The sequence below is a fragment of the Gekko japonicus genome, unplaced genomic scaffold, assembly GCF_001447785.1.
Source record: "Gekko japonicus isolate JY-2015 unplaced genomic scaffold, Gekko_japonicus_V1.1 scaffold2280, whole genome shotgun sequence".
Taxonomy (NCBI): Eukaryota; Metazoa; Chordata; class Lepidosauria; order Squamata; family Gekkonidae; genus Gekko; species Gekko japonicus.
The window spans coordinates 164,356-183,910 of record NW_015172075.1 but is presented as its reverse complement, the minus strand read 5'-3'; the positions used below and the strand labels follow the sequence as shown (position 1 = coordinate 183,910).

The window sequence follows — 19,555 nt, the reverse complement described above, 5'->3', positions numbered from 1 at the left end:
GCACTGTCTCTGACCCATGTCCCGGGCAAAAACCAGACTGGAAAGGGTCTAAGATGGAAGCGTCATCCAGAAAACCCTATAGCTGTATCGCCACCGTCCTCTCGATTAGTTTGCCCAAATAGGGAAATTGGACACCAGTCGATAGCTGGCCAATTTGGCCGGGTCCAGAGTTGGTTTTTTCAAGAGAGGGCGGACCATCGCTTCCGTGAGTGCCTCCGGGAACCCAAGAGGTGCTTGTTAACAATCTCCCTCACTGCACCTTGAAACCCCTCGTGGCCCGCTTTAATGAGCTAGGAAGGGCACGGGTCAAGGCTGCATGTGGTTGGACGCACAGATATGAGGAATCTGTCAACTTCCTCCAGGCTGAGTGGGCTAAAATGATCCAAACCCAGAACTGAAGACGTGCAAGGGGCCTCAAGTTCGCTCACTGTTTCAACTGTGGCGGGGAGGTCGCAGCGGAGCGCCAAGACTTTCTCTGTGAAATAGCTCGCAAAGGCCTCACAGCCAATATCCAATTCCCTAACATTTTGCCTGCTCTGTGGCAGGACCGTTAATGATCAAATTGTTCTAAACAGTTGGGCTGGGTGTGAGCTCGCAGACGCAATCCTGGCCACATAGAATTCCTTCTTAGCGGCCTTGACTGCCATCTCATAGGATCTCATAAATGTCCTATAAGATGCTCTTGTTGCCTCATCGCGAGCACGGCGCCACCATCTCTCTAGCCATCTCAGCTCCCGCTTCATAAGCCACAGCCTCTGGGAATACCAGGGGGCCAGCCTAGAGCAGGTGCGCAGAGGGCACCGGGGAGCAATCTCGTCAATGGCTGTGGAGAGTCGGCCATGCCAGTCCTCCACAAGTTCATCCAACGAGCCGCCAGGGGGCCTTGGATCCCTCAGAGCCATTTGGAACCACACAGGGTCCATTTGGCTCTGTGGGAGAGCTAAAATCTGCTCGCCGCCTAACCAGGGTCAGAGTGGAACATTCAGATGGGCCTTCAGGGCATAGTGGTCTGACCATGATACTGCTAGTGCAGTAATCCAGTCCACTATCACCCCAGCCATGAAGATCAAATCGAGCGTGTGCCTAGCCCGGTGCGTGGGGTTCGATATGAGTTGGGAGAGTCCCAGTGCTGCCATGGATGACACTAGGTCTGCTGCCTGACTGGAGGCCACGTCATCGGCATGGACGTTGAAATCACCCAGGACCAACAGTCTAGGGTGCTCCAACGCCCAGCCTGAGACGGCCTCCATCAGGGATGGCAGGCCACTGGCCGGTGCGTTAGGCGGTCGGTACACCAGCCAGATAGCCAAACTCTCCTCGGCCTCCAGCACCACGCCGACACACTCCATGCCCATGATCTGTAACAGCGGGAGCGCCCTGAAGAAGTAAGCCTCCCGAATGAAAATAGCCACTCCCCCCCGCCCCCTAGTCCGTGATTGGTGTAGGACCGAGAACCCAGGAGGGGCAAGTTGGGAGAGAGCTACGGTCTCCCCATCCCACTCCCACACGCCAGGTCTACTTGCTGTTCCATAACAAAGTCCCAAAGGGCCATGGTCTTATTATTGATAGACCTGGCGTTGCACAACACCAATGACGGAGGGGGGTTATCAATCCTGGCCCCACTGCCGACATCCTTAGGGATGGGTGGCAAGCTGGAAGGGCGCCGAGCCGTCCTATTTCTCAACGTCCTTCCCTTCACTCTCTGCCTGGACCCACCACTATACTTTCCCCTCCCCAAGAGCACCGGAATTTGCTGCCCAGACATTGCTGCCCCTGCCAGTCAATGCAGAAGCCTCAGACCGCTGGGAGGAAACCAACTGAGCTATTCCTCCAGTGGGTCGCAACACAATTCTGTTCCTGGTACTGTTGGGATTAATTACAGTACCTAATCTGCTATATAAATCCTATTGATTGCACTAAAAGCTCGTTGATTGCTCAGCGATCATCGCCAGCATTAGCCCAATAACCCAATTTTAACATGTGTATGAGAACCTACAAAATTTAACACAGGAAAATTATGGTGGGCACCATGTTGCAGTTCTTGCAATGCATTCTGGAAACTGGGAAAGTACTAGACTCAGGTAAACTACTGGCAATCTGTTGTTACAATATATTCAATCTACAACTTTGAGATACCTTGTTAATAGCACAAAATGAAAAGCCATGGCAATTTTCATTTGGGATTCTTTTTAAACTGGAAAGTCACTCTCCAGAGACGTTATTGAGTCCATATGATCCGTCAATGGCAAACTAAGCTCAATAATATTAAATTGGCATAAATCCAAGAAATACTGCACAGTCCATTCATGTTCACTTAGAGTTAAGCCTGTTGTGGTCATCATTAGAATTTACTCTCAGGTAAGAGTGCACAGGATTACAGCTATTGAGGCAATGTGTGGGTCTACAATCTTTTCTCTTAATTTAGACTCATCTTCAGTAATGTACCTCTTACTCTGTATTTATAGGCTTCTTTTGTAATCCTTACTAAGTCATGGTTATTGTTTCTTGTTCCAGTCCCATGCCAAATTGCTGTTTGACTTTCCATGTGAAATTATTAAAAGATTATGTTGTTTATCTTATCATCATTTATCTCTGTTAGGTTTCCTACTGGTAAGCTCTGAGTGGACGGGGAAAGAGAACAGCTATTTAAGCTCTCTCTTTATTACTATCAAGCCTGTTTAAAATTATTGCTTGCAATGTATAAACGCTGCTGACTTTTTGAATCTGGGATTTATTAAAGAAAGCATGAAGCATTACAACATGTCATTGGATTAGGCAGCCCTGATTCAGCTCCAGCTGTGGAAGAAATACATAACAAGAAATCCTACAGAATTATGCATTTTCAGACTGAGGTCATCAATTGCCATAGAGAAGATAAAAACAAATGTAGTTGAGCCTGGAAAGAATGTTGCTAAAATTGGAAAAAACATTTAATGTGAGTAGCCTGAGGGTATAATAACACTGCACTGTAATTTAAGAAAATCCAGCAGCATAAAGCATACCAAAAAGATTGCAGACTTAGCTGTTTAGCTCCATAATCTGCAGGAAAACTAAACCTCCCCTAGTTCTTCTCAAACAGACCCCCTCCCCAACTTGCCTCCCCAGCTCTGAAAGGTTCAAATAGAAACCATTGTATAAAACTACATGGAAGAAGGTAGAATCATAACAAGTTCATTCATTGCTGGTAAAAAGTTTCCAGCTATGATGAAACTGCAGAAACATACAAGTGAAACTTAGCTGATACTATTAATGAGTAAATGAAAATAAAATTAGTAAAACAGTAGTTACACATTTGCATATGAATGTAGGAAGGTTTTGGGGGTTCCCTGTGGATTTTGGCCATTTTGTAACTTTTCAGTAAACAATGCTTACTGGAAGAGAAATGCGTTCTTGACACGAGCACTTCAGAAGCAAAAAAATTAATTTGTACAGTATTTCATTTCCAGTAAACAGGCAACCAGCCTGTTGAAAAGTCACCATGAAACTACACTTGTCTTGAATTGGGGGCAAGCTGAGGGAGGAATGACTACACTGGGACCAATGTTCACTCTAAGCCATGGAGTCTTGTGAGCAAAAATTCTGCTTTGTGAGCTACTGGCATTAAAATTGTGAGCGAGCAATTCAGCTGCTGCATAAATGAGTTTGTTCTGGAGCCATCCTTCCTGAGCTAAGGCAAAAATGTGTGAGCCAGAGGCTAAAAAACTGTGAGCTGGCTCACACTAACTCAGCTTAGAGGGAACACTGACTGGGACCCCATTACCCCCCTCCTAAATAAAAACACAAGACAAGATGGGGGAGAAAAGATCAACAGCAGCTGAAAAGTGTAGTAAAGCCCTGCCTGTCTCCTCAAGTCTTCTGGTGCTGCTGATTGGATAGAAAAATGGCTACACAGTGCTGTTATCAGAGGAACGCTCCATACAGGCTGACTCAGTGGTTGAATATGAGAAAACTGGCAAAGGGGGAGCAAGTCAGGTTTGCATAGCAATTATATGGTATCCAACCACTTTGTATGAAGAAGGAGTACCTCTCCTGCATTCCTCACCATTGCTGTGGCTCTTTTGGACCCCAGGACTTGTGTGGAACAATAGCCCAAGGAGGGACAAGGGGGTTGAAATTGCTCCTCCACTCTCTTCTGCAAGTGTCTGCAAGTGCAGCTCTGCTAAGGGGTGGCGGCAATTTCATCTACTTCTCTCGTCACTCTAGCCCACTAACCTTCATAACCCTTCCTCTGCATGGATCCTGCAACCCAGGAATAATATTTCAGGGTGGTGGAAGGAGCTATAGCTATGGAGGCGGACATGGAATGGCTGGATACTGCCCATGGTATCTTTGGATGCTGGATCCATTTCCCCATTAATTCTTATAGGAACCAGCTGCCCCTGAAACTGAACTATTTAAAATACAAGAATTCAGTTTCTAAACACAACACATTTTTTTCTTTAAAAAACAGAAAATGCTTCTCTGTTCTTTAAATTAGTACCTCAGCATGACTGGACTGTAACACTTACAAAAGGAGAACTGAATTTAATCCGATGATACTATTTTTAGGTGCATGTAAGTAAGGGCCAAACTAAAGGAAAGAGACCTTAAGTAATTTCTGGTTTAGACAACTGAACTCCTAAAAGAAAGAGATCTTCAGTGCACTGAGAGGGCATTGCTGGGAGGGGAGCTTGCATTACACAGCTTCTTCTTTCTTTCTTTTTTTGAAGGAAGATATGAAGAGACGCATCATAAATACTCATGTGGGTAATCACTTATCCTTTCACAGACTTGAACACTTTAAAAGTAATCCCAAAAACTGAATATGTGGCTTGTTGTAGGCACTATCCAATATATGCCTGTGATAGTTCCATCCCAATGTCTACTTCTGTAATAGTTTCAGTGTTTTCCAGGTAGTGCTTGAAGTGCTATGGAAGCAAATAAACACAAACCGACCATAGACCATGGCAAGACAAATTAAAAAAAGAAGAAAGTTTGGACTGTTGGCAGTGAAAACTGTACAACAGACTACCTCCAGCTCCCTGGAAAAGCTCTCCTGTCTGTTCACCACCTAAAGCATCCATCACCAGCAAAGTATGGCTTTATGTTCCAAGCACTCAGGGGTTCTGCATGCAGAAGGCCCTGGATTCAGTCCCCAGCATCTCTAGTTAAAAAGGATCAAGCAGTAGGTGATATGAAAGACCTGAGACCCTGGAGAGCTGTTGCCAGTCTGAGTAGACAATACTGACTTAAATGGACCAATGGTCAAATTCAGTATATCACAGCTTCACCTGAACAAAATTTGAGTCCCGTAGCACCTTTAAGACCAACAAAGTTTTATTCATGGTATAAGCTTTCATGTGCAAGTACAATTCTCCAGATGCACACAAGAGCTTACACCATGAGTAAAAGTTTGTTGCTCTTAAAGGTGCCACTGGACTCAAACTTTGTTCTATTGCTTCAGACCAGCACAGCTACCCCATTTGAATCACAGTTTTACCTGTTACATCCATGACCACTGCTACCTGAATCTTCTATGCAGCTGCACTAGAATGGATATGAGCTGTTTCACAGATATTCTGCCACTATGGAGCTAGCTACATAAGAGTAAGTGCACTTGATCTACTGTAGCTATTTGCTTCAACACAATGACAGCCGACAGGCAAAACGGAAGTACAGTGGAAGAGAGTTAGCCCAATTGCCTCCTGCTCACCACTGCACCTTGGTTGACCCACTTTGTATGATGCCCCAGCTACCTACATTTGTTCAGGCTGGGATGCCAAGAACTTTTGACATTCTTGATCATCCTAATACTTCAGATTTGCTTCAGTGAGAGAACAGGTCTACTCAGAAATAAATTCAATTTTCTATCTATTCTAGATTCTATTTTCTAGAACGATAGAAAACTTAAAAGCAATTAATATAAATCTCACATGGTGGGAAAGTACACGACTACAATCAAGAAACAATAAAGACAAAATAATTGGATTTTACACATCAAAGTGATTGGGACAAAATATGGCTGACATCTAACGATAAACTTATAAAAAATATACAACTATCTTATAGAAGATTATACACAGGATGAAAACCACAATGATAGCTTGGATGCAGGACTTTCGATATAATATTCAGCTAGAAGACTGGTCTAAAATATGGAAGATGATGAAATTAATGAGAGCAACCTCTTTTTTAAAAAATATTTATAAAATATTCCACAGATGGTATTGGGCACCTGACAAAATAGCAAAATGTTATAAATGTGTTTCAAGGAACTGTTGGAAATGTAAAAACAATATAGGAACACTTTTCCACATTTGAGGTGTGGGAAAATATACACATTTTGGCAAATGGTTAAAAAATTAATATTAGATATAACGAATGTTGAGTTAGAACCACTACCAGAAATCTATCTTTTAAATATAATTCTGAATTGTATAAAACAAAATGATATATACCTATTGACATATCCTTACTTCAGCCAGAATCGTAGTAGCTAAATACTGGAAGTTAGAGAAAATACCTCTAAGAGAAGAAATTGTTAAAAAATTGTTGGAAGTGGCAGAGATGGATAAACTGAATACAATATTACAGGGAAAGGATGAAAAGATTTATCAAAAAAGATGGTTGAAAGTGTATAAATGGATAGAAGAAAAATGTAAATAACGGACCCGTAAAGCTGGAAAACTATTAGATGTAGAAATTCTATATATTTTATATTGAAAAACAATAAATAATTTTTAAAAAAAGAAATAAATTCAATTTTCTTCAGTGGGGCTTACTCTCAAGAAAGTGCTCTCAAGATTGCAGCTTGCAGGTGGTGAGCCAGCATGGTGTAGTGGTTAGAATGTTGGACTAGGATCTAGGAAATCTAGGCTCAAATCCAAACTCTGCCATGGAAGCTCACTGGGTAACCTGGAGTCAATCACACTCTCAGCCTAACCTACCTCACAAGGTCATTGTCTTGAGGGTGAAATGGAGGAGAATGTTGTAGACCACTTTAGATCCCCATTGGAAAGAAAAGTGGGGTATGAATGAAGCACTTAAAAAAAAAGTACTTTAGAAAGCCCATGTAGACTTCTGTGATGGACTCAACTTTTAAAAGCTTAGAATAGTTCTGTAAACAGATAAAGGACTGTGAAGGATTCATTCTTCGCAGAGCCAGAGAGCCTTGAGTGACTGACTGCTCCAAGAGATCTGATTGGTTAGGATCAGTTGAGCAGAGAAAGACTTCTGAACTGGATGCTGAGGAGGATTTGGTCTGATTTTAGCCCTAGCTGAGAACTGACAGTTTTGGAATTCAGCCGTGACTGAGAGAACACAGACAGGAAAACTGGGAAAAGTCAACAAGGACAAGTGGGTAGTTAGATGGAGACCCCCATTCGGGGAAGGAAAGGGGATAGATCTTCTAGAGAGAGGAGTATTTCCCTACCCAGTCAAAAAGACAGTTAGCTCTGAAGAGTGCAGAGATCCCTGGTTTGGTTAAAAACTGCCTTTAGAGACCTTAAGAGACAGTTAAAAACTCAAGTACTGGTGTTTCAAGAGAAGGGGTTTGGGTACTGAAAAGAGTGTACCAGCCTTCTGGAAGGAGTCAGAGAATACTCAAAGAAAGTGTACTGGAGTGTTTGGGGGAAACACTGGAACAAAAGCCTCTCAACATCAAGATTTAAGTCACTGTGAAAAGCTTAAGAAACTCTCATTGGCCTGAAACATAAGAACTAAAGTCTGTGCATGGACTGGTTTTACCTCAGAAATTTCGGCCCCTGATTTCACCTGACCTTTCCCCTATACGTTAAATAAAATATTTTGTTATTTTTGAATTTCAAAATGCCTCAAGTGCCATTTAAGTTAAGTTAAAGCAGGCTCCTGATCCTTCCCTCAGGTTCCTGGGCTGAGCCAACAGCCAAAATCTCATACTGTGACAGGGTCGGACAGCCGGAGTACTTCAGCAAAGAAGAAAACATTACTAGGGTGGCTCAGTCAGTAAAGGGAAAGAAAAACTGAGGGAAAATCTTGCCTCTGAGGGAGAGAAGTGGACAGTTTCCAGAAATAGTTTAAGACATCTGAATTCTAATTTTTTCAAAGGCAAACTTCTTTATGAGGATGCACTTGGCAATTCCTTTCTACCAAAAAATGCTGGAGGGGGAAACTTAAAACACATATTAAAATAGACATAGTAGTCCCTATAACAACAGTACAGATTGTAAAAGTAAGTCCTGTCTGCCAAAGGCCCATTCCCTGACCCAACCAAGCTCCTCCTCCCTATACCACTGGCTTCTCACCCTTGGTCTATTTTTAAAATCTAACACGAGGAAGCTGCCTCTCAGACCTTTCTCTAGCTTGTTTTTCTTCAGGCCTGAGAATATTCAGGCACATTTCAGGTATGATTTTAAAAAAGGTACAAAGGTATAACAATCCATAAGGGAAAAAAATTGAATTGTTGCATTGGCGCATCATGTAACATAATACATGTGATTAAAAATTTACAAAAGTTACATTCCAAAAAGTAAGACCATTGACTATGGCCACCCACTGGTTATGGGAAACTTCAGGGTTGGGCTCAGCTCTCTCTGGATCTACAATGTGGTTTCTATAAACATTATTTTTAGTTGGTAGGATTTTGAGTCAGAGGTGGGGAAACAGACACAAGCTGGGGACAGCTGATATGGAAAGGCTCATTTCCCACCCAGAAGGGTGTGCATCACTTACTGCCTTTTCATTAGTCTGGAGCACCACTTGATTTTGAATATATCCGATACTTTGAGTGATTACAGAAGGACTGTCTAGCACCAGGTATCTCCAAGACAGACAGCCTTCGGTAATTCTCAGCTTTTTCTTATTAATGGTTTCAGGCAGGGCCAAACAGCATAAAAGGCAGGGCCAAACAGCATAAACAGCTTGTTCAATGGTAGCTCCCTCCCTTTGGAACTGTTCACCCAGGAACTCTCTTCTTTGAACAGCTGTCAACAACTTAAGATGTTTGTCTTTTCAGATAGCTTTACAACTGTTATTTATTTCTGCAGGGCCTGTAAGACAGAGCTCTTCCACCAGGCTTTTGGGTGAGGCAGGGGACATCAAATATAATCTGAGTCCTCGTGTTACCATCCTGTTACCATTTGTTGTCATCGATTATGGTCTTCAGTTTTTGAGGACTCAGAACAACAATCTGCCTTGGTTTAGTCAAGGTTAGGGTATCTACCATCTGGAATCCCTTAGGAGATTTAGCCTTTTCTGCTTAATTGATTAATATCAGGACACTATGGAAATGGTCTGAAGTAGTTTGAACACCATCGTCTCAAGCATTAATTTTTTACAGCTTTAATGCCTGGTTTATATTGTTCTATAATTAATGTTTGTAACCCGCTATGAGTCCATTCGCAGGAAGGTCAGGATAGAAACTGAACCAAATAAATAAATAAATAAATAAATATTTACTCCTATGTTAATATGTTATTTAACATCTGTATGCGCCCCCTTGCCCAGATTGCCCGGAGGTTTGGGCTTGGGTGTCATCAATATGCAGATGACACCCAGCTCTATCTGATGTTGGGCAGCCAGTCGGACTCCAGCCCAGAAGACCTTTACCGGGAATTGCAAGCCGTGGCTGGTTGGCTCAGGTTGAGTCAGCTGAAACTAAACCCGGTGAAGATGGAGGTCCTGGGCCTGAGTTGGGTCGGTTCGGGGTTGGGGCTCCCGACCTTCGATGGGGCGCCGTTGGTACCAGCGTTGGGGGTTAGGAGTTTGGGAATGCTCCTGGACTCCTCTTTAACGATGGAGTCCCAGGTGGGAGAAGCTACAAGCAACACTAGCAATTCAATTCAGAATGAAATTGACCAGGTCACTTAAAAATAGCAGGATAGGATCCAATTTTAACAGAAGGAGAGAGAAATTCTCTCCATCTGCAGTTTAATTACACACAACTCTTCTCTTAAACACCTTCCCCCACCACCACCAAGGAGGCTGAGATAAAAGGGCTTGTGAAGCAGGGTTACTCAGACTGAAGCCACAGGAAAGGGAAGAATTCATTCCCCACCACAAAGCTGCATAGTTTTTGAAACTGGATCCCTCACCTTCCTCTTTCCATATGACTGGGCAGGTCTAAATACTGGGGTTGCCAATTCTGGATTCAGAGATTCCTGGTGATTTGGGAGTGGAGCCTGGGGAGGGCAGAGTTTGGGGAGGAGAGGGAGTTCAGCTGGGTATAATGCCATAGACTCCACCCTCCAAAGCCGCCATTTTTTCCCATGGAAGCTGATCTCTGTAGTCGGGAGATAAGTTTTAATTCTGGGAAATCTCCAGGCACTATTTGGAGGCTGGCAAACCTACTAAATACACAGAACTGCTGCCACTGCATCTGTCCTGGCCTTTATACATGTGGTCTTTAAGTATAATTAGAGAATACAGTCAGATTGGAGGGCCATAGCTGGAAAGAATCTGCATGAGAGTCCATCGTGTGCTAGGAGGTTGTCATCCAGAAAACCTAGCCCATGGTCCCAGAATCCAAATCGCTTCTGCCGGCACCACCAACGCAGCCAGTGGTTCACCTCCATTCTCAGGCTTCCCCATCATATTCCCCTTCCTACAACAAGAATGATCGAAGAGAACACCACCTGTGCTCCCATTCCCTTCAGCTTCCTCCCAAGAGTTTCATAGTCAGCCTTAATGTTTTTGATGTTGTTCATGGCCGTGTCATTACTTATTATTTATTTGTTAAACTTTTACCCCGCCCTCCCGGCCGAGGCTGGCTCGGGGCGGTTAACAACAGATAAAATTCCAAATTACATATGAATAATAAATACAACTTTAAAATACTATATTAAAACCAGATACAATAATAAAATGGTAATCTCATGCGTCAGTATTGCTAGTCTGCTTCAGATGCTGTAAAGTACTTCAGACGTCATAAAGGGGGGGATCGGCTCGGGCAGTTAATAGGGGTTCAGTGGGTCAGGGCTCTTTGCCATACGATGTCAGTTGGCACTCCTGATGGTAATAACAATGGGGGGGTGGCGGCTCCAAAGGCCTGGTGGAAGTTCACATATGGGCCATTACAAGTGGGTAATGCTCTGTAGGCTGGATGAGTTTAGGGATCCTCTCTGTAATATCTTTAATTTTCGCCCCAGCAAGCAACACACTTCTCAGGCCAGAGGGTCAGGCCTGGACACATGGAATTCCATACCTCTCAGCAACACCTTCCTTTTCCTTCCAGTGCCATTTCTCTGTATCTCCCTCTCCTTCTCCGTCTGTCTCCCTTATGTCTGTGACACTTCCACTGGCAGTGTTTCCATCTCTGTCTCCACCACAAGGGGCTGGAATCGATTTCTTGGTTCTAATGGCATGGAGTGCCATCTTGCTCGACGCCTTTGGGGAGCTGCTGTGATGCTCTGAGGAATCTTGTTAAGGGCAGTCAACCACACTGCTGTCCCTTTGACTGGTCTCTCCTTCCCTATGCAGGACATCAAGGCTTCTGTTAATGAACTCCTCCCCTTCTTTGATTTCATGGAGAGTAGTAATCCTTTCCTCCAGACTTTGAACCTTCTCCTCTAAGAGTCCTATCAACTTACACTTCTGACAAATGTAGTCCATCCTGTCCTCAGGAAGGAAAACAAACATGGCACACTCCCTGCAGGTGACTGAAAATTGTCCGTGAGCATTCATCCTCACTTCCCCAAGTGGATTGTTTCACCTAGAAATACCTTGGCGTGTTGATGTACCCTGAAACTTAGATAACTGACCAAATGGCTACCTGAGCCAAAAGGGGAAACAAGCACAACAATGTACAATTTTCTTAACTTCTTGTGGGGTCCCCAGGCCTAATCCCCAGGCTAAGCGCCACAGGGCAAGAGCCCTTCAGCTCCCACCTCTGGCAAAGAAGAGCCTAATATAATTAAAGTCTCACCCAGCAGAAGGTGGGGCCAGCAGTAAGCCCCAGGCAAAACTGCTAAAAGCTGCAATCAGTTATATCCAGGCAAAAGAGACAAACAGAAGCCACACTTCTTCAAACAATCACCACTCTCCAACAGGCTATACATACCCACACACCCTCAAACACTGTTCTCCCACACAGTAACCTCAGCTACTTCTCAGCAGTTAAGGAAAGACAAATAATAAAAACACTCACCACTCCAGCAGCAGCTCCCTCTCCTGCCCCTTCTCAGAGCCCAGCTGGCTGTGGTCAGAGCCTACCCTTGTTAAGAGACTGAATTCCAGCACTTCATAGTATAGCAAGCCAGCAACCTTGGATAACTCGCAACATCTCTGTTAAGCCTGGCTTCGTTGAAGCAGCAACAAGCCTCCAATGCTTCTAACAATGCAAGTATGCTGGGGTGGGGGGAAATGCTCAACACAAGGGAGCACACTGAAATTATGGACAGAATGATGAGCCTCTATCACCCACATCGCCCCTCCTGCTTCACACACAAACAGGGCATACGTGAATGACAGATACAGCTGACTGGTGAGTGACATTCACCAGCAAAGTGTACAGTGCAATTCCAGGTCATCAGTTCTCATTAATACATAACAGGACTCCCACCAGCTTGGATACCCCCAGTCCCTTTGGATTATCCAGAGGCCCTATCTCAGTTTTCAAAGAGCATGTCTGGAGCCCCAGACTCTATAAATAAATACATTTAAATACATTAAAAATATTTAGGATTCCCTTATTCAAGGAATCTAGTCTAACTGTTTCAGCTAAGCTCAACATGTCTTGCACTGTACAGAACTATACCCAAGTTATGGTAAGTCATATGAAATTTAGCAAGGAAAATACAGTGGGGTGAAGTGAAATGTAAGTAAAAGGGGTAAAAGGCAAGTTAAGGCAAATTAAAGGTATCTTTAATTACAGCTGAAATGTTATTAAGAAGTAGGGGTTGGTTTAACTATTGAAAGAGATCACATGATATAGCGCTTGCATGTCTGCATTGTGAGGAAAATGCATGGCACGGTCAAGGGTGTTAGCCCAGAACATTTCATGAGACATCAATTATCTATGTGGTTTTGTGTGTGTGTGTGTGTGTGTCTCATCTGTACAATCCATTCTTTGTATTCTGAAATGATAAAGTCCCCTAAAGCCTGCACCACAACATGGCTTTTCTTGGACCTGTTCATACCCAAAAGGAAAGAGTTTTGTTTTTGTGAACCAGAAACGTTAATCAGGGAGGAGAGAATAAAATATGGGATTCGATGTTGCCCACCAAGACACTGGTAAACCCGATCATTTGGCCTGCATACAGAGACACATTAAGAAGAGGAGTGTAAATGCAACCTTAAAGATCAACAATATTTTATTCCATCATACACTTTTGTAGATTCTTCTTCAGATGCAATATTATGGGTACATATTTATACATTAAGAGGGTCATGGGGACATGAAATACAGTAAGCTTAAGCTAAAATGTAGTAACATAAAATTCAAATGTAAATCAGGAAAGCACAGAGATCATTCACAATAACTGTAGCAATCAATTCCTTTATTTTTGCTGAATCGTTTAACTAAGATAGTTAACACCTATAATAATTAAGGGATCCCAAGACTTAACTCCACAGAGGGAACAGGGAAAAGATTACATCAAATCATGACTGACGAAACTGCCCCTGCTAATTTGCCACAGGCACAAACAGTTTCTGGCTGCTGCTGAAGTGGATTGAGACCACCTAGTCTAGTCCAACAGTGCAATTCTAAGCATTGTTACACCCTTCTAATCTATTTACTTCTTTATCACTTCGTTCTTTATTACTCTGTAATCCATCTTCACTCTCAATGAGAAAAGTGGGTGATAACAAAGTAAGTAAATAAATAAATGCAATGGGGTTGAAAAGGGTGTCACTGCTTATGACTGTGCTGCTAGCTGCGCTCCTAATGCTACTAGTCAGTCTTCCACAAGATTTAGCCTTCACAAAGCAATGTGCTTCTCTTGTTTCTCAGTGCCAATACAGCACTACACCAACATAAGGAATGAATGTGTATCCCACTAAGAGCTTTTCTAAATGAGAAATTAATTAGAACGCTTTCCTTATGCAGTGCTTTGCAACTGCAAAAATAGAAGCAAAGGGTCTGACTGATGGTTGGCTAGAAAATGCCATGTATAAACAAAGCTCACTTCAGAATTATTTCAAAGTTGCTGCCAATCAAAAGAATGAATATATTTTTCCTGTCAGCGTGAACACACACATACACACACACACACACTTCCCAACCACTCAAACCGTTTTTGCTTATGTTAGGAGGGGGAGCGGTGGCACAGGGGATTTATCCTCTGGTTAAAACATCTGAGCTGAATAGAACTGCTGTCAGTTCTAGCCCCGTGCTGGTGTGAGCTACCAGTCTTGTCCCCAGCTCGCTGTCCACCCAGCACTTCGAAAGCTTCGGCGAGTAGATAAAATGGGTACCACTCCTTAGAGAGGGTGGGCACACTAAAAACCCCTGGTGGGGGAGGTGTTAGCCGGCGAATGGAATGTCCAGCTCATAAGATCGGAAGCCTAGAACGAACTCTTCGGCATCAAGAAAGCCTGTAATGGGCCGTCCAGCCAGGCAGTGGCAGTGCTGCGCTGCAACTTGAAGCAGTTCTGGAGAAAAGCTGACGACATCAAGCCACACCGAGGGAAAATGCCGCAGGCATCCTAAGATCACTGCCTGCTTTTGAGTAAAAACCACAATTATTATTATTATTATTATTATTAATAATAATAATAATAATAATAATAATAATTGTGGTTTTTACTCAAAAGCAGGCAGTGATCTTAGGATGCCTTCAATGCTCCCTCTAACCTATGGAGTCTTGTGAGCAAAAATTCTACTTTGTGAGCTCCTGGCATTAAAGTTGTGAGCGAGTGATTTGGCTACTGCGCAAATTAATCTGCTATGGAGCCATCCTTCCTGAGCTAAGACAAAAATGTGTGAGCTGGAGGCTAAAAACTGTGAGCTAGCTCACCCTAACTCAGCTTAGAGGGAACCCTGGATGCCTTGCCCTTGCTTAAGAGAGAGGCACAAATGCTGGGTCTGGAACACCCTGGTGGACTACAGTACTCTTTCAATGGCTGTACTTTAGCACAGGAAAAGCTGGCACAGTGCAACCAAATAGTATCCTATGCTCTGTGATGATGTTTTCATCTAGAAGTCCTTCATTTTCATGATCTGTTTTGAATTCCTAATGAACAGTCAGTTGCACTTTATTATTATTATTTTATTTTTTTCCCCCCAGCAGTTGTGATAACACATTGATGACTGATACTATAAGATGGCTAACAACTGGTAACATGGAACATCTACCTGTTGCAACAGTTATTTTGCATGTTGGTCATGGTAAAGAACTAGCCAACTTTAAAAAAACAACATCTTGCTGTTTAAGGTCACAAGCTGATTTTGGCAGTGGTTGTACATATCCTGTAATTGGAGAAAAGCAGATCTATACAATGCAAAATAAAATTAAGCAAAGACAGCAGTATTCTCCAAAAATCAAGCACACTATGCATTTCAAGTAAAGATCCTTGACAAGGAGAGAATCTATATCAATTCACCCAATGACTGGACAAAGAACAACTGTGAGTGAAGATATATGCTCCAGGATTGTATACCTCAGAACACGTTGCCTGTCATTGCCTATAGTTTTTGCTCATTTTTTTTAAAAAAAGTATTGTGTGCTATCTAGATATGCCCATCTGCTGAATCTTCTGCAGAACAATTTCTTCCATTTGTGCGTGAAGATACACACAAGACTCATGGTAGTCTTTGTGGTCTGCAAATTCTGGAGGTACTGCTGGAATCTTGTAATATGTGGATTTTCTCACAGAGACAAACACATGCATTATATCCTCTTACTTAAAATCCTAACTTCCAACAGTATTAAGTTTGTATAAAGAAAAATGTTTTCTTACTCTTTTTTATGCTTCTTGTTTATATGTTTTCCTACCTAACCCTAAAGATAGGAAATAATGGAAATATATTATGCTGAAGTATTGATTATTTTACTGTATTTTGATTTGTTGTGATATTCTTTGCTAGGATACTCTTTCATATTTTATATTCTTATGTTATGCAATGTCCTTAAAATGTGTTTAACAAACGTTTTATGCTTCTCACCTTTCCCTCTGTCCTTTTTCATTTTGTATCCGTTAGGTATTTATAATATATATATTTATTTTACCATCTAACTTCAAGTTGTGATTCTCAAAAATGCATCTGTACCTTTATAACACAACTTGACAAGATCATTTGCATGGAAACTGTGTGTTTGGCTTTTAGGCCTGAACTTGCAGCACTTGAAGCTGCGTCTCTAGAAGTAGAAATGTTGTGGTCCAGACAAGCTAGTGGACTTCTCTCACCCCAGGGTAATATAGTCACCCCAGTTCCAACAGAGAACAACAATGCACAGAATAAGCACAAGGGGTTTGGAGGAAAGCTCTTTCACGCACTGAAAAATGGATCAGGCATCTTGCACTCAGTGGAGTTACTCTGCAGCGGAAGCAAGAATAATGTACTAATCAGTCTAGCTACATGTAGCTCTTCAGATTCACAGAGTAGCACAGATCAAACTACTGGGAAAGAATATCAGAATTTTTACCTCAACAAAAAAGCCACAGTGAACAGCTGAACAGACATGGGGAAGTTTCCCTTTTATTATTCTTATCTTTATAATCAGTGCTCATCTTGCTTGAGAACTGAGCCAGCAGGGCTGAGAGAAAGAACCTAGGAGAGAGCTGCTGGGAAGGTGAACATTTTTGAGGGGGTTGTCTTTCCTAAACTGCTAAACTATGGGGGAGCATTAACGGAGGTTGCTTTGTGAGAGGACGGAATTTGAGTGCGAGTGGGTGCTTGTAGCCTGCTGGAGAGTGGGGGGTTTGTTTGGGTCCGTTTGGGTCTTTTGTCTGGTCTGCTTGCCTGGGGCTGATTGCAGGCCCCACCCTCTGCTGTTGCTGCTGGGAGCTGAGGTGGGGGCTGTGTGGCCTCTGAACTGTAAGGTTCCTCCTAGGCAGAGGCCTGAGACAAAGGGCGAGAGTCAAAGAACTCCTGGCTTTGGGATCAGACCTGAGGGCCCTGCATTACTCTAGATCCCTTTAAACCACTAGCTGGCTATAAAGGTAGAAAGCCAGCAGGGGAATGGGGGCTATCCAGTGTTTTGCACAGACTGCCACATGTACTTATCTACCCACTGGGTGGAAATCACTGCATGGAGCTTGTGGCTCTCAGGGAACAGGTTTGTCCCCTTGAGGCTAGGGTTGCTGACCTGGAGAAGCTGAGGCAGAGAGAAAGGTTTTGGGAAAAGGCCCTGAAGCACTTGCCACAATAGTCCCACTCCTGTGCTGAGTTCTTCTACTGTTGTGGAGTGAGGGACCCCTTCAGTAGGTGATGGACCGATATCATCTTGTACTGAGGATACCCCTGGGGAGGCTGGGCGGGAGGTGGGCTTCTGGTCGTGGGTGATTCAATCATTAAGAAAATAGAGAGTGGGGTCTGTGACAGGTCTTTTGACCACATGGTGACTTGTCTGCCTGGTGCGAAGGTTGACGACATCACGGACTGTCTAGATAGGTGAATAGACAGTGCTGCAGAGGAGTCAGCAGTCATGGTGCATGTTGGCACCAATGACATTGGGAAATGTAATCCTGTGGTCCTGAAGGAAACAATTAAGTTACTAGGCAGAATGTCAGAGGCCAGGACCTCAAAGGCAGCATTCTCAGAAGTGCTGCCAGTTCCACACACAGGGCTAGCTAAACAGGCACAGATCGGGGGTCTCAATGCGTGAATGAGAAAGTGGTGTCAGGAAGAAGGGTTTAGATTTGCCAGGCACTGGGGAACCTTCTGGGACAAGCTGAACCTATACAAAAGCGCTGAACCAAAAGGGAAACAGGCTGCTGCCGATTAATACCAAAAAGGTGGCAGAGCAGCTGACAGGAGCTGGGGAGCCTCCGGTTTGGGATAAGTCAGTCCAAAGGGATGATTGCATAAACACTCAAGGTGATATTGATAGGAGTGCAATAGATCTTGGGAGTGAGGGTATGATGGTGACTGGGGGCCATGTTGAGGGGTTGAGGGAGGCAATTGTTATTGCAGAGGGAAACACTTTATAGGTGTTTATATGCCAGTGCTTAAAAGCCAAGATGGGGGAGCTTGAGTGCTTGGTGTTCAGTGACAACCTAGATACAGTAGATATCTCAAAAACATGATGGAATGGGGGAAATCTATGAGATACAGTCATTCCTGGGTATAAGCTCTATAGGCAAGACATGGAGGGATGGGTTGGTTGTGGTGCTGCATTATACATCAAAGAGGACATAGAATCAAATAAGTTATAAAACTTGAAGCTGCGTCTCTAGAAGTAGAAATGTTGTGGTCCAGACAAGCTAGTGGACTTCTCTCACCCCAGGGTAATATAGTCACCCCAGTTCCAACAGAGAACAACAATGCACAGAATAAGCACAAGGGGTTTGGAGGAAAGCTCTTTCACGCACTGAAAAATGGATCAGGCATCTTGCACTCAGTGGAGTTACTCTGCAGCGGAAGCAAGAATAATGTACTAATCAGTCTAGCTACATGTAGCTCTTCAGATTCACAGAGTAGCACAGATCAAACTACTGGGAAAGAATATCAGAATTTTTACCTCAACAAAAAAGCCACAGTGAACAGCTGAACAGACATGGGGAAGTTTCCCTTTTATTATTCTTATCTTTATAATCAGTGCTCATCTTGCTTGAGAACTGAGCCAGCAGGGCTGAGAGAAAGAACCTAGGAGAGAGCTGCTGGGAAGGTGAACATTTTTGAGGGGGTTGTCTTTCCTAAACTGCTAAACTATGGGGGAGCATTAACGGAGGTTGCTTTGTGAGAGGACGGAATTTGAGTGCGAGTGGGTGCTTGTAGCCTGCTGGAGAGTGGGGGGTTTGTTTGGGTCCGTTTGGGTCTTTTGTCTGGTCTGCTTGCCTGGGGCTGATTGCAGGCCCCACCCTCTGCTGTTGCTGCTGGGAGCTGAGGTGGGGGCTGTGTGGCCTCTGAACTGTAAGGTTCCTCCTAGGCAGAGGCCTGAGACAAAGGGCGAGAGTCAAAGAACTCCTGGCTTTGGGATCAGACCTGAGGGCCCTGCATTACTCTAGATCCCTTTAAACCACTAGCTGGCTATAAAGGTAGAAAGCCAGCAGGGGAATGGGGGCTATCCAGTGTTTTGCACAGACTGCCACATGTACTTATCTACCCACTGGGTGGAAATCACTGCATGGAGCTTGTGGCTCTCAGGGAACAGGTTTGTCCCCTTGAGGCTAGGGTTGCTGACCTGGAGAAGCTGAGGCAGAGAGAAAGGTTTTGGGAAAAGGCCCTGAAGCACTTGCCACAATAGTCCCACTCCTGTGCTGAGTTCTTCTACTGTTGTGGAGTGAGGGACCCCTTCAGTAGGTGATGGACCGATATCATCTTGTACTGAGGATACCCCTGGGGAGGCTGGGCGGGAGGTGGGCTTCTGGTCGTGGGTGATTCAATCATTAAGAAAATAGAGAGTGGGGTCTGTGACAGGTCTTTTGACCACATGGTGACTTGTCTGCCTGGTGCGAAGGTTGACGACATCACGGACTGTCTAGATAGGTGAATAGA

General features: G+C 43.7%; 1 protein-coding gene across 1 annotated transcript in view; it reads right to left on the bottom strand.

Annotated features, from left to right (window-relative positions):
- ITPKB (inositol-trisphosphate 3-kinase B) overlaps positions 1 to 19,555 on the bottom strand; it is a 116,634-nt gene that overhangs the window by 72,598 nt on the left and 24,481 nt on the right. The gene's annotated exons all lie outside the window — the stretch shown is intronic.